Source organism: Amphiprion ocellaris, chromosome 13 (assembly GCF_022539595.1).
Source record: "Amphiprion ocellaris isolate individual 3 ecotype Okinawa chromosome 13, ASM2253959v1, whole genome shotgun sequence".
In the NCBI taxonomy this organism is placed as follows: Eukaryota; Metazoa; Chordata; class Actinopteri; family Pomacentridae; genus Amphiprion; species Amphiprion ocellaris.
The window spans coordinates 11,362,081-11,378,317 of record NC_072778.1 but is presented as its reverse complement, the minus strand read 5'-3'; the positions used below and the strand labels follow the sequence as shown (position 1 = coordinate 11,378,317).

At 39.3% G+C, this 16,237-nt stretch overlaps 1 long non-coding RNA gene across 2 annotated transcripts in view; it reads left to right on the top strand.

Moving 5' to 3' along the window:
- Positions 1–16,237, top strand: part of LOC111588478 (uncharacterized) — a 242,339-nt gene that overhangs the window by 47,680 nt on the left and 178,422 nt on the right. The window contains exon 2 of one of the 2 annotated variants that reach the window (XR_002748183.3): positions 10,276–10,339. The exons of the other annotated variant lie outside the window; for it this stretch is intronic. This is a non-coding gene — a long non-coding RNA (uncharacterized LOC111588478). The remainder of the gene's footprint in view (positions 1–10,275; positions 10,340–16,237) is intronic. 2 annotated transcript variants of the gene reach the window in all.

Sequence of the window (16,237 nt, the reverse complement as noted above, 5' to 3'; positions counted from 1 at the left end):
TGTGTGTCTCAAGGATTAGGAGAGTATCCCTGACAAAAGCTGTAAAACATTTGTATGAATGGTTGCAGCTTAATGATTGTTAAGCTTGGTGCTGCTGGCACACATGCTCAACAGATTCCTGCTGCCAAAAGAGTTAAATGGCACTATATTTTTATTCTATGACTCCACTAGAGAAGCTTTACATTTGTCACAATTCAGAAAAGTCTTATTTTTCTTATTCTAGTCCTTCATACAGCCCTTACTCTCTGGTTTGTTTGTAATCCTTTAACCCAGTCACAGTCATCATGGGTGGGCTAAGAGAAGAATGTAGCTTGGGTTCTTCCTCAAAATAGTGATGGAAGGAATTGTTGTAGTGGAACATTTGCATGCAGGGAAATAATCACTGTGATTAAAATAATTCTACAGCTCCTCAAAAAAACTGAAAATAAATTACATGTTTCTTTAGATAACAGATAAATTACTGTCCTGACTTCTGTTTATATAGAAAACATAGGATTAGAGAAGAGAACATTCGTACGGCCTACACACATCCGTTAACGAGGAGAAAAAATGGAAAAAAGTAACTAACTGGCTGAGCTGCCTGTCTGCATGATCCAAATCCTTGGCATAACTTTCAGTTTCATTTTCAGTGTTGTAGGTTTCAACTGGAAACTTCTTGTTGTTTCTGAGGTAAAGTGAACTGTATCATGCAGATAGTGGAAGGGTGGGAGAATGCCGACTTAGATTATCGGCCAATGGCAGGCTTATGATCGCAACCTACATCTTTTATGTTGATGTTCTGCAGAGCTTATTCAGACATACACAGACATACATACATACAGAGAGGCGATAAGTGCCATATACATTAAACTATACCCAAGTAACTTTTGCTGAAATCCTGTGCAAACCTGACTCGTAATGCTGCAGAATGTAGTTTAGGCTGTATGTGTAAACATTCGAAGGTGTGACCTAGTGAAACTGGTATCGTGACTCATACAGGGAAACGACCAGGGTGCTCATTCAGACATGAAGCCGACACAATCAGATGCCATCGGATAAATGCAAAGAACTGTGTGTCTGAAAGGAGCTTATGACACAAAATAAGGAAAAGCTGAATAGTTTCCTTGTAGAAGAAAATAAGTTGGCTATTTTAACACACAGCCCCAGAGACATGCCTTACAAAGGTCTCTCAATAATTCCTGAAGAGTCTTGTATTGTCTTCTTTGTGACCCAGTCAGGCAGGTCAAACACATAGGCTGAGTCCCTAATGACTGCTGACACACTAAGTGCTTTTAATTATTTAAGACCTGAGCGAGAAATACGTGGCAGCGCCATAGCTTGAACAAGGTGGATCAGGGTCCTATTGTAGACTTGATGTGCATAGAAAATGCTCCTCTTCTCATGTTACAGCCTGATGGTTTTATACAAATCCAATCTGACAGGGATCTCCAGGGTTTTGCATGGAGTAGCAGCTGTGGTTTATCACCTCAGGTTTACCAAGGCCAGATCATCTTCACATCAAGATGCACTTGTTATGTAGGAAATGTTATGTGCTATACAGTCTTAGCAGTATAAAAAAATAGAAGACCGTTTTAACATCTAGATCGCATTAGAATACAAAACAGCTTGACAGTTAAAAGTCGAATTGAATTGATGATGTAGAAAAACAATTACCAGATGTTTTTAGCGCAGGCGCAGACATGTAGACACATTTAGCTTGGGGAAAAACAGAAAAAAATTCTAACACAATTGAAATTCTTAAAATTACAGATTCTGTGCAATTTTGTATGACCAACTGTTTAAGATGCAAAGCTTTGCTGCTTGACACAAAATGTGATTAATGATGATTAAAAAGCCCATAGTGAATGCGCTCTGGTGTTTCAGGTTTTCACACATGTACCCCATTTGGCTGCCAAACTAACTGCGATGTCAAATCATGTTTGCATGAACACTTGCGCAGAGGAGGCTTCCCCCTGCAGCAATCTGACAACAGCCTTCCAGTGTCAATCTGCACATATGTCAGTCTGCACAGTGAAGATCAAACATCGACAAATGAAACAAGCAAAATGCTTTTTTGAATAAAGGAAAGCTACTAAAAGAGAAACTTAGTGGGTCGTTGAGGAGGAAGCCCTGCAGCTGGAAATTTAAATAAAGGATGTCTATTGATAAAGATGGTGAACGATGCTATCTCCTTTGTGCCAGTTCACACCAATGCAGCATGTTTGATCACCCTCTGAGTCTGTTGAGCAGCAGCTGATGCAGTTGCACAGCTGTGAGCGTGTCACACCTGGGCTTCACGTTCACGCTGTAGCTCTCTCAATACATCAGGAACAAATGGTAGACTGCAGCTTACATCAGCTCAACAGTGCAGAACCACAGGAGGAAAAGTTCTTCTTAGTAGAACGATTATTCAAATTTAAAGGTCCAATATGGTAAAAATTTGTCTTTGAGGTGTAAAATAAAAGCTGTGAAAATATGAGGACACCTAAGTCTGCCCCCCACAACTAGATAGCCTCCAGCTTTAGAAGCCAAGTCTAGGAATCACACTGAGTACAACAGAAATTGTATAATCTTCCCACCTCACTGGCTCCTTCCTCTAAGGTTAGCCATTCACAATGAGCAGCTGCATGACAGTCTGTGAGCTTTATTTATCAGCTAGAGCTGCTTTTACTAACTATAAAATGTCTCAGGCATGAGCAAAAACACACCAGATATCCTACTGTTGGCTGCAAGAGTGAACACAAGGGTTTTCATGCACTCCCAGCATCTGAGAAACTGATTCCCAGGTGTACTTTCTTTTATTTATTAATTTTTATATACTGCATTTTAACATAGTCAAATTCCCCCCAAAAGCTGTCATCATTTTAGTTTTTTTTTTAGTTTCTGTTGTCAAATAGTTGAACTAGTATGAAATAGTCACTGACACTCAGCCTATCAAAGACTGTCTGCTTCCTAGTTGCATCTCTGCGTGGTTGAAAAACTGATTTTTTAAATCCTGACATCTCACAAGCCATGTACAACCAAACACGAGTTAAAAACAACGGCTGTGCTATAAATTCTACAATATTTTCCTGTCAAATGATCGTTCACCAAAAAAAAAAAAAAAAAAAAAGGTTGAAGGGACAGAAAGTGCAGGCCTCACTGATCACAGATGCGGAGAGAGTCTTCTTCCTCAGGGGGTAGTATAGCTCAGCTATAGTTAAAGCTACAGAAACTGAAACAGCCCATCTAGAACAGGGATAAAACCAGAAGTTATACAGTCACGGTAAATTGGACCATCTTTGCAGAACCTTGAGCTGAAAAATTTGAAAGACACGTTCTGTAGACAGGAGACTTTTATTAATTTGCGAAAAGAGGGCTCAAAGAGAGACTTTTAAAGTTAAGGAAAAGTAGTAATATTTTAAATCAGTGGTTGGCAGCCTTTTTAAACTGACCTAAAAACAAAAGAATTTGTACTTGTGATCTACTTTCACAGGTTAAAGATATTTTTTTAACATTTTTAATGGAAGAGTGTTTTTTCCACTCACAGGGTTTTTATGCTTGTAAGAAAAAACAGAAAAACTGATTATTTTTTTTTTGTGTTCCCTTTACCATCTTGCAAACCTTATCTTGGGACCCTGTTGGGTGTTCTCACTGACAGGTTGGGAGGGTATATTCCTATGATAATAAACGTAGGTTTTTGATATAATACAAGTTGAAGCTACATCTGATTTAACTATCATTAACATTTTCTCTTTTTCTCTTTCGCTTTGCTTTGTGAAGAAAATAGACACACAGACAGCCATTAGGGCAATTCTTGTATCAGTAGTATAATAAAGGCTGTCTACTTGTGTACATTTTTACATTACACGTCCATAAAATTGCATTCTCATTAGCTACTAACACTCTAGTCGTAATTGTTTTGTTTCCAGTGATTACTTGAAGTTGCTCAGCCTTTAAAAATGTTTCTCTGCGATGTTAAACTGCAAGTCAGGGTGTTTTTAAAGTAGCTCAGGTATGACAAGAAAAATGGATTTTGAAAAGACAAATCAGCACAACAAAGTGGGGAGAGTCAATTAACATGATGAATGGCTGAACAAAGATGAGCTGTAAACAAAAGCCTAAACATTTAGGGTGCCATTTCTATTTCATACATCAAGAAGTGAGCCATAATGAGCATCCAGGTACAAAGAAACCATCTTGAGCCTGCGGTGAACAAGCCAGAGTGTGATTAATTGTGTTTGTCACTCTGCGTTGTTCTCATCCTGCTCTGAATAGTTGCTCTGAAGTAATGACAGTCTATCCATTAAAACTAGTTTTCTAAATGGCAATAATTTCCTCAAAGAAGCAACTGCTTTGGTGTCACATAATGGCAACAATAATGAGATTTTATTTCATGACAAACTTCTGTTGCTGAGGAGATGCAGACAGAACAGCTTTTTAATAGCATAAGCTGAATGTTAGCGCCTGTGATGTGACTTCAACAGCACTTTGTGTCACAAAGCTTTAAAGATCTTACATTCCCAATGTGTATAGCTGTATTATTAATGTCTCATCGTTTATATTCATGTTAAAACCTCTGATTTTCAGTTTTCTCAAGTGAGTCTATTTCCTCAGAATAAAATGTTTAATAGTTTTCTGACAGTGATTCAATTTTTTCTTAGTTTTCACTCAGAATATCACTGCTTTCCAAAGACTACACACATCCAGTGGCAGCTCAAACCGAACCACGACTACTTCCAAAGTTTATAGCGTTAAATAACGATTCACTGCTGTGACATTTTAAACTAACTAGATGTGCGCTTAGAATGCAACGTCCTCCGTCAATGCTCTGTCTTGCAATTTTTTAAAAAGTGGTCTGAATCAGGGGGGCTGCACAGTGGCGTAGTGGTTAGCACTTTCGCCTTGCAGCAAGAAGATCCCTGGTTCGCGTCCCGGCTTTCCCGGGATCTTTCTGCATGGAGTTTGCATGTTCTCCCTGTGCATGCGTGGGTTCTCTCCGGGTACTCCGGCTTCCTCCCACAGTCCAAAAATATGCTGAGGTTAATTGATTACTCTAAATTGCCCGTAGGTGTGAATGTGTGAGTGATTGTTTGTCTATATATGTAGCCCTGCGACAGACTGGCGACCTGTCTAGGGTGTCCCCTGCCTTCGCCCGAGTCAGCTGGGATAGGCTCCAGCCCCCCCCGCGACCCTAGTGAGGAATAAGCGGTGTATAGATAATGGATGGATGGGTCTGAATCAGCGCAATCCTGCTTTACAGACAAACAGCACTGTTGATAAGTTGCAGTGACACAATACCATACATTTGTGTGTCTACATTGAAGTGAAGTGTTAAACGTAGTTAACACTTCACTTGACCGTCATGGCAGTGTCAAAACAACTGATTTGAGACTCAAAAACCACGATTTTATCCACACAGTGATTTTTGTGATCCGTTGCGCCCCTATTTGCCTAAACAGTGAAGTTACAGATATGCATTTTTGAAACATTCCTTATTCTCTTAAATCTCACAAATTTTCGTTGTGCCGCCACAACCAGCGTCCAGTTATTGTAAGCAATTAAAGGAAATATGTCAGACTGAATTTTGGAATTATGTGTATAATATAATGCTGAAGAACAAATCTATACAGTAGTAACAAACTGTGTCCCTCTCAAAAGAGAAATGATTTGTCACAAGTTAGCTTATGTTTTTTTGGGGGGGGTTCATTTCAGGTTAATATTTTGTCATTGCAGAGATGCAGTAGACATGACAGGGGCTCAGTGAGGACGGCTGGGCTTTGAACTAAGGGCTAACTTCAGCATGTTAACATGATTGCTGTATATAAAGTATAAAGTTGTGTTCAGCATAGCACTGATTTTCTTAGTGCACCCTGTGATCATTCACCTCAAACAGCCGATGCACTAACTGTGAAAATGTTAGCTGTATGCTAGCTAGCGACAGTTCTTGCAGCCCTAGTTGATCGTTGCCAGACTGACAGTCACACGGCTCTGTCACATTGCTTCCTGTTACTGTTCTTTTCATCTGATTCCTAGTTTTTCCTGTTTTCTGATACCTGATTGCTTGCCCCAACCTGTCTGTTAGCTTCGATTTTCAGTTTGATTGGTAACTAAGTTGTTCTTCCTGCTCTTCTGTCCTTGGAGAATTCATAACTAAACTAGAACTCTAGTTCTTTCTTATGTTAATGAAGAAAAGGCTGTCATAAAAATTCATTTCATGGCTCTGTTAGTTTTTTGGTTTTTTTTTTGGCATTTTAGGCTTTATTATATAGGACAGTGGAGAGAGACAGGGAAGTGGGGAGAAGAATGGGGAGGGGACCTGCAGCAAAGGGTCATGGGGTGGATTCGAACACATGACCACTGCATCTGGGACTGTAGCCCCTGTTTTTAGGTCACCCACTCCACCAGTTGAGCTCTATTAATTGTAGATTAGCAGTATGCATGCCTTAATATATATAGTTACTGGTCTCTCCTTTCCATTTTCAAAAACCAAAATGTGCTCACAGTAGTGCTGTAGTGTTTGGCTGTGCAACTACATCCATGATGTTGATGTCAATAGGGGCTCAGTGAAATGCAGTCGGTTGAATATTAGTGATTAAGTATCTTGAAACAATTGATTGATGCCAGTAAACCATAGCAGAACAATGAGGTGCAACTGGTGGAAAACAATGCGGAAATATTGACTGGAATATTTGATTTCTGTTGGTTTCATTCACCTGTTTTTTTAGACTGATGAATAGGATATGATCGATTCCAGCAATTAAGCAAAATGATCACAATTACCTCAAATAATTGTGATGCAATTATGTAATCATTCTGACAAGCCTACAAAGGAAAATAATAACAATTCAGGATGGGGATGAATTTTGCTTTTGTTTCCTCAATTTTCTATTTGCATCGCTTTGTGTACTTGCATACAGTTTTCCCTAAAAATTGTTTCATTTTTAGTTAAATGCACAATAAGGTTTGCCATGTTGCTCTTTCAGCTTAGCCTGTTAGCATATTAACATTTGCCAGAATGGTCATAATCTGCTCTAATGGCTTAAACAGTCACCTACTAGTCCATTGTGAGACTATCATAATGCACTTTGGCTCGCAAACAAGGCAAAGGCTCTGACAGGTAGGCATAAAGTGTCACAGGAGACTTTCTCATGGTGGCACTTTACTAGATAAACTCCCACAATGCTCTCTGCTTGCTAATATGAAACTGCTGGTGGTCTGATTGACCACCTCCTTGAGTCAATATAGTGTTCAACAGTAATAAGCTTGTTTGTCTTCTGCCTGTTTGGTTAATATATATTTTAATCAGTTGAATTATTAATGGCAACTCATTGATTTACAATTAACCATTAACATCCTTAGTTTCAACCAAAATCCCTTACCAACCAGCTGAATGACATACAGTAAGATGGTGTCCTTGGAGTTGGTCAGAATGTACAAACTATAATACGACAGCACTTCCAAACAAGTGATAACCAGACATTCAACTGTGAGTGTGAAAAATAGTTTTTATCAGAAATGTTATATCTCTTTCATGCTATTGATCTGAAATTGCTCCTGAAAAGATGTAGGTCGATGCTCCATGTCTGAGGTATCACATTTGACAGACAGATGGGTCCACACAGCTTGACCCACCAATCCCCAGTGTAGCTGCTAAAACTGCCCCAGACACGTGGAGAGCAAACCAGAAAGGATTTAAGACGAGGACTGCTTTGCTGCAACACTCGGTGGCACCGGTGCCTTCTCATGGGAGAGGAGCAAATTGGCTGAGGATATCAGCCATCATTTAATCAGCCTGCCCGAGCATCTGCTCTCTGGTTTTTAAATAGATCATGTAATGAGGTGAGGAGTACTCCTCCCTTTGTACCATCCATTCACAGCAGGCCATACTATATGTATGGACTACAGGTGCACACAGAATTCAGTGGGGATTCTGAGATGAAGGTCATGATTGGTACAGTGGCCAAATAGTAGCGATGAAATGATGATTTACCAGATGGCAGCTTAAATAAATAAGAAATTGAATGAACTCATGCATAAACTAGCTGGTGGGAAAAAGATTCATTCCTCCTTGAGTTACTGTGACCATAATGTTTGGGAGCCATGATTGCATGAATGAGTGGGAGAAGAAGGTGTTTGTTGGCACAGCATAAACCTTCTCTCCAGACAAATAATGTCCATCTCCGATAGAACAGGTGCTGTAAGTCAGTCAGGATGGAGTTTCGCCTCCAGGGTTCGTCACATCTGTTGGTACAGACAGTGTTCAGTCTGCAGAAGACAGTAGATTGATAAATACTGTCAGAAATCTCAGAGCACAACACTTTATATGCCCTCCTGCTTGGACCTAATTTGTGTTTTAATTGCAGATAATTCGATTGGAATGAAACAGACTATGTCCTGAGGTCATGTTTAATAAACTTACTGCTCATAAAAATGGGGGATTTGATAAAATAAAATAAAAGGAAGTTTAAATTTAGGTTTAAAGCCAGCACTTTTATGCTACCACATTGTGTCTAACCTTTTCTCTAATACTCACTTTAAGAGTGCATAATCACCATCTCCTGTTCTTCTTTCTTTGTTTCTATTACGAGAAGATCATTGAAGAGGACTTAATTTACTAAAAAAGTACTGTGATCAGCAGATCTTGCAGCAGAAAACACATTGGGACATAAAATGCAGATAAAAGGAACGTAAACTAATCAGGATGTGTTTGTTTTGGGAAAATAATTATAACACAAACATTAACTGTCTGAAAAGGCACAGCTACCAAAAATCAGTTTGGTATTACTTAGAAGTAATAGCAAACTGAAGTGTGTGCTTCCTGCTTGGTCACCTCAAACTGTACAGTGAGGAGATGAGGCACAGTGGTCTGTTTGGACAGAGATGAAGGGGCAGAACAAACGCTGGCTGTGCACGCTGCTCAGATGTTTGGCCCTTCTGGCGATAATTAACTTTGACTGCAGGAAGTTAACTGCATAACGAGGAAACCTCTGACTAAAATGGACGTCCATGAAGGAGTTCATACTGATCCAACTTGCATTTTTGACTAAAAGTCATCACTCAGTGTGGGGAAATGTAAATTAGACAAACTTGGAGGTTTTTATGAAGAACTATAGTGGCAGCAATATTCTTACAAATATTGGGATCATTGAGTTTCAACAAACTGGTTCATAACAGAAAAGGTTTGGAAGTCTTGTTCATAAACCTCCTAAGGGGTGGACATCTTTGCACTGAAACGTGGGCCAGAGGGACTATGTGTTGTCAGCCTCAGAGGCCCCCAACTTCATGTGTCTTTGGGAAATGTTGAGCGTGATTTATTATGTCCTTCCCGTCAGAGACTATCATAGATCAGGTGTCAAGGACGGAGCACATTATGAAAAAGGATGCATCGCCACTGAGACAATTATATCCAGTATCTCATCATGAGGGTTGGTGCCTATATACAAAAATGATGAACTTATGACCTGAAACTTTCAGGACAGCTAGATTAGTGACAAATTTACTTTTAAGTTATCTTAAAAGGCAAAGAAAAACACTGCGTTTGGAGATGTACTTCATTTAATACCTCAGAGCCTCATTTTCACGAAAGCGTGGTTTTTTTTTTGACGGTGATGGGTGTCCCTAAATGACTCACACTCATCCTATTTGATGTAATCATGTAGTTTTGATTCACTTTCTCCATATTTGGAGTAATAACATGCTGTACATTCCTGCACAGAGCTGAGACTCGCAGGTGTGTGTGTGTGCGTGCGTGCGTGCGTGCGTGCGTGCGTGCGTGCGTGCGTGTGTGTGTGTTAATGGTTCAGGGTGCTTTTGTGAGAGCACTTGTGTTCATGCATGTGTGCACGGCACCTGCTGAATTCTCTGAAATGAGAGGTGGAGAGCGAGAGGGAATCTATCAAAACCATTTAACCGCACATAATAGTCTCTTCTGACTGCAGGCTGGATCTCACATCGAGATCATCTTAACATGGTTGTTACTCTGCCTCATTTGCTTTTTCGAGGGATATTAGCTCACTGCCTCAGAACATTTTCAAATATACTGAACAAGACATTTCTGCTTGAACTTAAACTCTGTTTTAAAGGTTAAATCTAAGCTTCTATAATGCAGCTTACTGGCATTTTTATCATCAGCACTCCAATCTTTAGGAGATGATGCACGTCAGTTCACAAATAAACATGCAAAAAATTCACAAATGTTATCAAAAATAAAGTGTTGTCCTTTCTCATGGAAAAATAATGAACAGGCTACTATATACACAACTCTTCTATTTATCTCCTCTGTAAGTCATTTTAGCTTCTGTTTTTCTCTTTCAGGATAACCTGAGGTATTTGGAGACTAGTCATCACTGTCGAGCTATAAGGAATTCAGATTCTGAAGGTATGAAACAAGGAGGCAGATTACAAAAAATACTAACCAGTGCAGTTTTGGACAGCAACATTATGTTTACAACTTGATCCTAAATATCACAGACAATTTCAGCAGCGACAGCCGATTCTCTCTGATTTTCCTGCACTTGAGAGTGAAAGACACTAGACTTGATGCATGTGTTGGATCATTATAACAGCTAGCGAGGATGTTTGCAGCCTCGATTTATTGGTGTTTTTCTCTGTAGGGGTGGGACTGTTATGCTATTTCTATGTATTTGAAAGTGGAATTCTGTGAAGATAAGCTTGCATAGGTGCACAGGTATTTTGCAAGCTAAACACACTTGTTCCAGGAGTCCCTGCTCCCTATGCATGTGTTGGTAATTTCAGTCAACGGTGAGCAGTAAATTGAGATCATGGACACTGATCATCATCATTATTTTGTTTCACTTTGGTCAGCTGTTGAGTTGCGCAGTCATTTTTGACTTCTGTGAAATGTGGGACTACACTGTGGGATTGATAGAGTACAATACAAGTTTTTCGTACCATAGTGGATTTTTGTGGGCACTCTGCATTGGATAAATCTTAGTTGATCTTTGACATTTTCAGTGGATGCATTTCTGAAGCCGTATTAGATAAAACTCAACAAACGTGATGACAGTGATAACAAATCAGAAAAAGATAATACAATCAGCAATAATATAACCTTACATGGACCATAATAAAGATAGTCTAACCTTCTATGTAAATATTCATTCCTAACAATAAGTAAGGATGACCTTGATTGACAAAACTGTCAAATTTTTTAATTAGCTCTCATGCCATAAGGAACAATATGACACCACTAACTAAATACTAAAACTTTGCATTTCTATAGAAAGAACCACACAGAAATTCATCTAGTAATCATACACAGTTGAAAAAGTAACTACAGACTGTTTTGTCTTGCAGAAAGTCATAAACTCTCTTTGTGTGTTCCGAACCTTTGTGAATGTTCTGACCGCAAAGTAGAACCTGTTTGAGGGCTGTTTTTCGGGGACAAAATGTCCGAAAAATGTAAAAACTGCTGCGCATGGCTTAACACTGATTGGTTAAACTTCGAGAATTTAATTAGCGTCTGTTATTTTTTTACCCCCTCAATGTCTTTCTCGAGTCGCAGTCTTTTTCTCTCGAACATCGCCATCAACAATGCACAATTCCCCATATAGACTAACATTACAAACCTCTTTTGTTCTGTTTCCTACATGCTCATAAAACTGGAGTTTTGTCCAGTAACTACTGTTTGTTATCTTTTTGACGCACTTGGAGTCGAAACTGTGGAAACAGAGAGGCTGAAAGGACTGTTTATGGGCCTTTTCCTGTAAATATTTCTGCCTACAAGCAGCCTAATCATGACAGTTAGTCCAATAACTAACACTCACCTGGAATATTGTTTTAGATGCACACTAGCTTTGGCTTGTTGGTGAGTTGACCTTATTAGAAATAATTTAGCATCTCAAATTAACTGAGCAGTCAGAAAAAAAAACATTAAAGGTAATATCTACAGAACAACTAGTATACTTAAGATGCTAAATAATGTTTGATGCATACAACAAACAAACATGTTGATCAGTCAGTTAAACTGCCTTGTAGCCATATTGGTGGAACTTGTTGCTATAGCAACAGAATGTTCAACTGAAACCAGCTGCCTGTAGCAGAACATAATCTGTAAACAAACAAACAAAAATATGTGATTCATGGATAGTTTATATATAAATACAAGAGTTTAAGTGATTTGAGAAATTTCAGGAATCTAACTGAAAATTTTCGGACAAATTATTTTTGTTAAAATGTCAAGCTTCTGTTTAATATTCACCATGTAATGGATTTAAAACGTGATGGAGCGTTACCACATAGGACAACATCATAAACATAAATGTTGCACAATTAGGACGGCATGAAATGGTAAAACAACAGTTTAAACGCGGGATCAGACATGATGCAGAATGTACAAGGTGTGACTATTAATTAATGTAATTCGAACCACAATCTGCATACCAGAACTACATAGTATATGTTCATCATCTGGCTTAAACACCCGTGAAAGTTTTAATCTGCCAGAATTAATCACAAATAAACAGCATTAATCTCTTTTTTTACTCGTCATGATCTGTTTGTCCTCAGTTGCAGCCTTTGTGATTTGCTAATTGCATTGTTTCAAATGAGGGAAGGATTACACAGACAAAACCATTCTTAAATAAATGTCTGAAGGACAAAGGTCTAGTCACCGTTGGTCTCCTCTTCCTCTGAAAAATTTTTGGAAAAAAAGAGCTTTATGAATGCTTGTATATCAGATTAGATCCTGAAATTCCATTTAAAACCAGGGATTAATAATCTGTAACAAGCTGTATAGGGATTATTGGGAAAACAAAAACAAAGATGTGATTTTTGTGCGGGAAAATTGCTTTAGAGGAGCACTAGTTTTTCAGTTCCAGTAGTCTAAGGACAGGGAGAGTTGCATCCTGTGAAGGTGAAATGATTTGTGATGTTGTGTATATAAAACAGTGGATCTCACTTCACTTCTATTTTTTAATCGAGGCTGAGAATTGTCAGCTCATTGTGGGGAGTTTCTGTTGGACACAGGGGTTCAGTACTGCTACTCTTTTTCCAGTCTATTACTCCTGCAGTCATGCCTCTGTTAACTTCTCTCCTGACTGATTCAAGCCAACAATCCTTTCAACCATCAAATCCCAAATCGCAGGTTAGTTTGCTTCAGTCAAACAACCCCCACTCACAGAGTCCATCTGTCTCGCCTGCTGACATCAGAGCGTGTGCACTGTCGGGGTCAGAGATAAATTGATATTGTGGAGCACAAACAAGAGTTCAGGACTGCCTTCGTAACTGCGGTCGGAGCTTTATGGTATTATAGTGATTACGATTGTTAACAAGTATTTTTCAGTTCAGAGGTCACTTTTTCCTCGTTGCCTTTACTCTGTTAGTACAGATGTCCTCTGTGTTCACTAAGCCGTGAGTGATTGACTATCTGATTTTGTTTCTTAACAGCCATAAAGACTGTTTTGAGATGCTGACTAGCTGTGAACAGAACAATCTCAATTGGAGACCTGCCCAGTTGTTGCACTTTTACTTTCATGCCCTTTATGCTGGTTAGATGCTGTGCAACTTCCATAAAGCTTGATTTTAGCCATGAACTTGGCTGTCTAAATTTTGGGTTTGGCTTAATTTCTTGGCTGCTATGTGTAATAAACTGCAGTGAGCTTGTTTTGTTATTACTGCAGTAGTATTGTAGATATTGTGGCTGTGACATGAAGCCCTTTGAGCCAAATTTGTGACGGTGGGCTATGTGAATAAAATTGACTTGATGTAAAACAGTGTGAGCGTGAAAGCTGCAGCTTCAGGCCATGCAGACGGGCGATTAAAATGAGTAGTGCGAGTTAACGCGGCGTGCAAAGTTGCTAAAATTGCTGAGTTTTTGCACAGCTGACGAGAGGATGCACTTGGAGTGACTTTGGTCAAGATGGACCAAACGTTTGATGCTGGGAAAAGGATACACAATGTGCTGAGGATTTCCAGCTCAGATGAAAGCATACAATGAAATTATGCAGGAACACATAACGCTGCATGAATTGCGTGGTTTGTGCTTTGTCCACCCACAATCCACTGGTTTATAACACCATTCAGGAATCCAACATATTTTTAGGAGACTGGGATGGAATGTGCTAAAACCAGTATGACGTGCAGCCTTTCAGAGTCTTTAGAAGATAGCAGATGCATCATTTCAGGTCAGTTTTTGAGGATGAAAATAATTAATCTCAAAATCACTTGACTGATTCATTGCAGCAATGTTTACCCTTATCAAAACATTTCTGCAGTTAATATACTGGAAAACAGTCACTATATTAATGTTTAACAATCAAATAACTGCGTATATGTATTTATTATGCACTCTGTCTGACCCATGGTTTGACATGTGTCAACTGTTTTACACATTCATGGCGCCCTTTTTGTGTCACAGTCACTCTTTTGATGATATCTCGTGTGGCAACGCTCCATCACACAGTGAATATTGAACTAAAGCTTCACTTTAAAGAAATAGAAATATGTATATCTCAGATCAAATTGCAACCTAAATACCTGTCAGAAAATTTGCATTTACACATTTTTTTCCCCATATTTTTAGGCCCTACTTTACATGTGAAAGCACAGTATACGAAACCTACAAATAAGAGAGATAAAAACAAAACCGTTATTCCAAAGCAGAACAATTAATGAAGCTGTGTTAGTCACACAGCAACCTTAATGTTGCTGTAATAATACCCTGTGGTAAACTAGAATCATACTGAGATGTCTGCAGCAATGCTGTTTTTGTTCATTGTGGACATCAAGTGAACAGCTTAGGGTAAAAAGACATGCAAGAAGCAGCCATTATGCAGACTTTGTTATAGCATCAAAATGCATCTCATCTATATGTATTGTTTTTAGAGAGTTAATCATTTTGCTTGTGCTGAATGATGGTAGTAATCACCAGACTAAAGCATAATTCGAGGTCTAGATAAATGACAAGCTCTTACTGTGACCAGTCCTTGAGACAGGACAGGCCACCTTCGGCCTCCGGGAAGACACTTCCCATTAACTCGCTCAGCATTTTCACAAGACAAAGGCCAAGAGACCCCTCATATCTACAGAGACAATGCAGAGGTGGCAGTTTGCCTTGCCTCGCCTCTTTTCTCCTTCAAAGCAGATTACATGAAAGAAAAATTACCCAGCGGATACGGCTCATCTGCAGGTTGTGGGGGAAATGTTAAACTGTGCTGAAAGCGTTTCTTTTGCAGAAAGAGCTCAAATAAGAACTTCCAAGTTTCTGTCTTTTACGAGATGTCATTAACATTTTAAAGTATAAAACAAAGGGCCATTAATTCATTTGCACTGAACAGTTTGCTCATTTAGCTGCTGAAACTCAAAGCACTGCTGTTTCTGGCAGACTGTCAGTTGGATTAATTAGCATTTAAACTGGCATAACTTTAAAGGCTGTCAGTGTTTGCATGAGCAAATGGTGGGTTTGTGACCAGCTTGTTGACTGTTTGTCATTTACAGCCAGTTATGTGCGTCATGTCCTGTGTGTGGTGGCTGTCATGTCACAGGTTGTGTTGTACATGTGTTGGGCTGCCTGTTTTCTAACTGCATCTCCCCCTGTGCCTCAGGCTCCTGTATTTTGGCATGGAGATGAATGCTAAATGAACCAGGCTCGAGACACTGACTATACTCTCAAATGCTTACAGCGCAGTTATATGACAGTAGTTTGACAACTTTCGAAAGGGTGCCAAATTCAATTATCCTTGGAGTATACTGCCAGCCTGAAGCAACGAAATCCTCAGCTGATCACAAATCAAATCTAACTTCTGTTCCACAGGGCGATGCCCCAAGTTTGAAGTCTGACTGCATACTGAAAGATAAACCCATGTCTTACTCTGCTTGGTCCAATAAACATTCAGGATAGACTCTTTAAATCCCTTATCAAAGCAGGCAGGTCCACCACTGCACCACTCTGTGTTATCAAAGTTGTGAGGCATCCTGCTGGTGTTCATTAAGCACACAATGTTACCATTTCTCTCCTGGCCTCTGTCTGTCCCTGCAGGCACAGGAGGCTATCATGCAATTACCTACCTCAGGCCTGCAGTGGTCTCAGAACAATCAATAACTACAGTTCACTGGCTGGGGCTTCTACCAGTTTTATAGTTCTGACACTAACTAGTGCAGCAGGTTGCAGAGTTGGATTGGAATCAGATGAGGTGAAGTCCTTGTCAGTAAAGCAGACCCTTTTAGATGTCAAGAGGAAGAGCTGAAACTTAATTAGAAAAATTGTAGTTTCTATTTATTTCAGTGGCAGCAGTGAATTTAGGTTCATGAGGAATCT